The sequence below is a fragment of the Ruditapes philippinarum genome, unplaced genomic scaffold (genome assembly GCF_026571515.1).
Source record: "Ruditapes philippinarum isolate M1 unplaced genomic scaffold, ASM2657151v2 ctg985_1_1_1_1, whole genome shotgun sequence".
Taxonomy (NCBI): Eukaryota; Metazoa; Mollusca; class Bivalvia; order Venerida; family Veneridae; genus Ruditapes; species Ruditapes philippinarum.
Genome location: NW_026857416.1, coordinates 152,341 through 158,667, shown reverse-complemented (window position 1 = coordinate 158,667; position 6,327 = coordinate 152,341).

Sequence of the window (6,327 nt, the reverse complement as noted above, 5' to 3'; positions counted from 1 at the left end):
AAACAATTTCTCAGATCTAAAATGCAACATGTTTGTATTCAGAATTTTATATAAGCTGTTCTTTTTGTATGGTATACACCACTCTTGTTTTTATATGTAGGCAAAATTAATCATTAAATGAAGGATGGGATCAGAAATAATGAAAATACAACTGTTTGCGTAAGTGATAATATGCCCATCCAAGTGCAAAAGATAAGTGCACAGGTAAAAGCCAAAATAACTTAATATTTTGCCATAATGGTGTTAAACTTTATATATTAGTATGCAAAAATAATCAATAATCCACATGACCCACAAAAAATGCTATAAATATTATATCGTTCAAAATGTATCATTAACATTCATGAGGGTGTCTTTTTATAAGTTAAGAAGTTTTTATATAATATATCCTACATATTTTCCTATATCAGTTATTGGTCAATCACTATTATTGTGATATATTTCTTAAAATTTATTACTTATTCAAGTCAACTTGACAGCGTTTAAAATGATCATAATGCCGCTCTAAAACTGTGTGCAGTCTTAGTGAAATTTAACTATTAATTGTTACTCTTAAGTGCAATAACTAATTATCTCCTATTGAATTTAAAAGAACTTATTCCATTACTGCACTAAGGTGATGATTTGAATTTTTTTTTACAAAGATTATAATAATACCAGTTTAATATGAAAGTGACAGGTTGGAATCTACAATGAATATGGTTGTAAACATAGATATTTTTCCTGCAGACATGATGTGTATATATTTATGTTCCTGTATACTACAAGATGCTTGTTGTTTTTTCATCGTAACTTTTTTTTTTGTTAAATCTCTAAATCGGAACATATTTATTTTTGTTCTCTAGCCTTATAAAGGCAATAGTTGGAGAATATTGTGTATTTTTGTGTGTATATATTTATATATCTAGTGCTTGTTATACAGAATGCATGGATTTTTCATGCAGCTATATATTGTTACTCTATAATAATTCCATTGTTTTACCTATCCTTCTAAAGGATTTCTTTTTTTTTATTTTGTAAATATTTAGAAAAATTTACATTGGACCTTGTATTGTTTTGTTTATTATTTGATGTTAGAAATGAGTTTTACGTGCTGAGGATTATATTTTAAAGGGAGTTAGTATAGGATAAGCTTATAATACCCCCACCAAACAATTTATGTCTGAAAGTTGAAGAAAATATTCTCACATTTGTATTAATACTTAAATATCTATGAAATTTGCATTAATACTTAAATATCTTTGAAATTTGCATTCATACTTAAATATCTCTGAAATTTCATTAATACTTAAATATCTTTGAAATTTGCATTCATACTTAAATATCTCTGAAATTTGCATTAATACTTAAATATCTTTGAAATTTGAATTTATACTTAAATATCTCTGAAATTTCATTAATACTTAAATATCTATGAAATTTGAAATTGGCATTCATACTTAAATATCTCTGAAATCTGAAATTTGCATTCTCTGAAATTTGCATTAATACTTAAAATATCTTTGAAATTTGCATTAATACTTAAATATCTTTGAAATTTGCATTCATACTTAAATATCTCTAAAATTTCATTAAAACTTAAATATATCTGAAATTGGCATTAATACTTCAGTACCTCTGAAATCTGAAATTTGCATTCATACTTAAAAATCTCTAAAATCTGAACAGGTATACACTTGAATCTTTAACTACATTTATGAATATTCATGCCAGCTCAGGATACTAAGTTTCATAGTTCTGGATTGCTTTTTAACATTGTTGTGACCATTACACTTTTTGTTTTCTTTTACACATAGTAAATTGGCACAATCAATTATATGTTCTGTACAAAGTTGTCTATTGTTTATCAAGAGACAATTTCTTCTTATATGTCTTTCATGCGGCAAAACTTACTCCCGTATCCACCTATTTAAGCCAGCTGTTATGAAGGACATTGGTGGGGGTATAAATCAGATGTAACAATAGTTCTAGTTTATCCACCTTTTACCCTTTTTGCCCATCAAAGTGCTATTTTATCCAACTATAACGGTATTATATTTTTTTGCATGTTGATCAGTATTCTTTAGTATCTTTAGTATATGTTTTTTATGTCTTTTAAACAAAATTGTTATTGAGTATGTGTTTCTTATACCTGTTATTTAGTGCATCAGAAAAAAGGCATATAACGTTAGTAGCCATTTTGTTTGTTACAGCATTTATTCAGAATTTATTTTGGCACACTCTGCCAACCAAGAGGCATCCCTTCTTATCTAGACTTGACAGCCTTTTTATTTACCCTTGCCCCACTGAATTTACTCTTGACTAACACACTTTTTATTTACCCTTGCCTCACAGAATTTATATAGTGTTTCAGACCATCGTTATATTTTTGGGGTACTTAAATGTCAGAATACAAAATTAAAATGCTGATAATATATAGTCAGGTTACACTTCTGAGGGTTTTTATGTTTGTTTTTGTTTCTTTCTTTTTTGTCAGATTTTAGTAGAATATAATTTGTAGTTCACAAAATCAGAAATTGTATCAATGTATATTTAAAGAGTATTATTCACCATGAATAGGTGTATTTAGTCAAAACTTGCTTGCCACAGATTTATGAATTGTGATTTGATGTAAAGGTAGTGGGATGTTCTAAAAAACATGAATACAGCTTAGGGATATGCTTAGAAACTCAATAAAGTGTTAGTAACCCATCAGGGTTTTGTAGAACACTTTTGAAGTTTTCCGTAATCCCTTCAATTTTGGATAGTTTATTTCGTAGAACTGTTATAGATTGTTGGAAATCGGGACATTCAACCATAGAAATATAGTTTTGTAGCAAGTCTACTTTATCTTACATTCAAAGTGTTTAAAGCTATATCTGATAGGAATTTAAATTGATTCCCAATATAAACAATAATTTTACCATCCCAATACAGCAAATAGTTATATAGCTTTATACACTTTAATGTCTTGATATTCAATACCTATAAATGAGCCGTGTCATGACAAAACCAACATAATGCGCTTGCGACCAGCATGGATCCAGACCAGCCTGCGCATTCGCGCAGCCTGATCAGGATCCATGCTGTTCGCTTATCAACTCTCCTGATCAGGATCCATGCTGGTCGCAAACCCATTATGTTGGTTTTGTCGTGACGCGGCTCAAATGCAGAAACTCGATCAACTTTGCAGCTTTGTTATTTAATTAAAATGTTATATTTCAAATCTCATTCCAAAATGTTGCTACTGATTGTAATATGCTTTTAACTTGTTAATTGCTGTATCTTATATATATACATGTATATATGCGCTTTATTGTATGTTTTAGAAAATTGTCCACCTGCTAGTCACCCTAATAGAACTTTCATATTGTACAAGAATATCTAAATAGCTTGGTTATAACTTTGGTTTTGATTTTGCTTTTCCCACCTAAATAAAGTAGTATAAATTAATTACCCCGCCCCAAATTTAAAAGTGTTCATTGTTAATTTAATCTTATCGTGCTTTAACTGAAAGTGATAAGCTTCTGCCACCAGAGTATAGCCAGGCCAGCCTGCACATCCATGCAATCTATTTAAGCTCTATGCTGTTATTGGCTCAATTTTTAGCAGAAAAAGTCAAGCAATTAATTTGATCACTGCAGTAATGTTCTTATTATTGTGCAAAATCTTTAATGTAGTCCATTGTTCTAAACATTTTCAAAGCTATCAACATGAAACTTGTGCAGTTATTAGACAAGGGGCATAATTCTGAAAACAATATTTTTGCAGTGATGCCTCTTTTCAACTTAGAATTTTGAACAGACAAGTTTCAACACAGTGTTCGGTGCTCATGTTATATATTTTGATATTGAAATCCCCTTACTTTGAGTAGAGTAAACCAATTCAAAGCAGTACAAATCCAGCTAGTTAAGGTGGTTTTATATCTAGAATAAAGCTGTCAACTGTTAGAATCCTGTGAGATTGTGCAGATGTGCCGACTGGCCCTGCTTATTACAGGTAGAATAAGTACATGATTGTCACTGCAAGCGTTCAAATCTTTTAAAATGAGGCTACATGTATTTTATATTGGTTTTAATGAGATTAATCATGATAATAAAGAAGGTTTATTTTAATAAAAAGTTTGATTCATGGATTTACATGTATTTTTAGACAATTCCCTATCTTAGTCAATTGTTTGGTTTAAATTGGAGACAGATTTTCAATTGACCATTGTATGAATACAATTGTTTATATTTTTTTCATTTATTGAAAAAAAAAAAATGTTTTTAAAGTGACCACAAATATATTAAATGGTTTTATTAGTAGTAAATATTTACCATATTTGCTTGCCTATAGGACAGGTTAAACTGAAGACAGTGTTAATAATTTTGCGTGGCAATTTGCTGTATTTTGCTTCTACTTGTGATTTTCTTAAAAAGGAACATTTTGATCTATACTCCTAGATGTATTTTTTTAATACATGTATTTTTAGACAATTCCCTATCTTAGTCAATTGTTTGGTTTACATGGGAGACAGAGTTTCAATTGACCATTGTATGAATACAATTGTTTATATTTTTTTCATTTATTGAAAAAAAAAATGCTATTAAAATGACAACAAATATATTTTATGGTTTTATTAGTAGTAAATATTTACCATATTTGCTTGCCTATAGGACAGGTTAAACTGAAGACAGTGTTAATAATTTTGCGTGGCAATTTGCTGTATTTTGCTTCTACTTGTGATTTTCTTAAAAAGGAACATTTTGATCTATACTCCTAGAGAAAAAAAATTTATTGTAAGTTTTTTCCCTAGTAGATCTATTTGCAATAGTACAGAAAAGCATTGTAGGAATTATATGAACACTGCCATTGTTGAATTTTGTAGATAACTTCACTATTAAAAGCATTTTTTGTCAACTTTTTTTAATGGTTAAATTGAAATATGAAGAAATATATGGATTTGTGAGAACTGATATTTGTGAAGTTTTGTTATTCTTGATTGTACATCTTATATTTGGACTTCAAATCAAAAATAGCTTAGGAGCTCTTAAGTGAACTTGTAGACTATAATATATGATTTTGTTGACTATATTTATATTATAAGGATTTCTAATTTTAAAAGGCTCAAGCCATACTTTTTTTTTAACAAGAATGTTGTGTACTTTACATTGATTTGATTATTTCACATGGAAATCTAGATGATTTTTATTTTGTCAACAAATTATGTAGGAAATCCAGCATTTTGCTAATTATTGTTTAACAATGTAGAAAAAGTATATTGTTGGCAGTTAATATTAGTCCAAACATTTTTATTTTAATTGTGAATAAATCTGTTCATGGCTTCAGCATTTTGTTTGTCAGTTTTTTGAAAATCTGTTTAATGGATGTTGGAGGTCGTTTAGATAGGATGTCATGCTGATAGTTCCTGCAGTTACCTTTAACCTCTAAAATGATGGTCAAGGTTACTGCATATAATACAGGTAGATGACAAGTCCTTACCTAGAATGAATAGAGCAACTGATTTCCAGCAGATATAATGGCAGGTGCCATATTTACTACTTGTAACTCTACACAAATGTATATCAATTTAAAACAGATAATTCAATCAAAAGGGTGCAACATTAACTCGGATGGAGTTAGCACAATGCCCCAACACAGCAGGGTTATATGGGGACTACATTATAGCTTTACAGGTGGAGGAAGACCTCAAGTCCCCCTTTGTACATTTTTTCGGACACAAATAGGCTGCTGAGTTGAACCACCAACATTCTGTAAGCTAGCTGGGTAGCTTCCTTACATGAAATAATCCACAGTCCCTAGTAGAATTTGAACCCACAGTTGTGAGGGCCAAGTCAACTACATTAACCACTTGGCCACAGATGCCCCCAATATCAACAGTTCTATATAATACAGTTGTATTTACTTTACAACAAACGGTTGCCCAAGAATCCAGAAATTTCATCACAGATAAAAAAGGAACACATTTTGCTTGTTTATTATCATATTTAATCTGTCAGATATAAACATACATGTAGTTACATTTGACTAGAGTATAAATCCTTCAAATAATAACTTATAAAATTTACTTTAAACTTCTGCATAAGAGTATATCCATAGATAAAAGTCTGGCAGTAGTTACTAACAAGTTCTACAATAAGGTGAGGATAAACATGTCTGACAACATCACCTAAAACTTGCCAATGAAATCAATACATCACAACTGAACCAGGATTTTCATTGTTCCAAAAAGACTAACACATTAGTAATTGTAATAAAGGCACATTTTTTTACATTTAGAAGCTGCACTTGTAAAACAAATTAATGATCTTTCAATTTAAGAAAAAAAAATAATGAAAAGAAAAT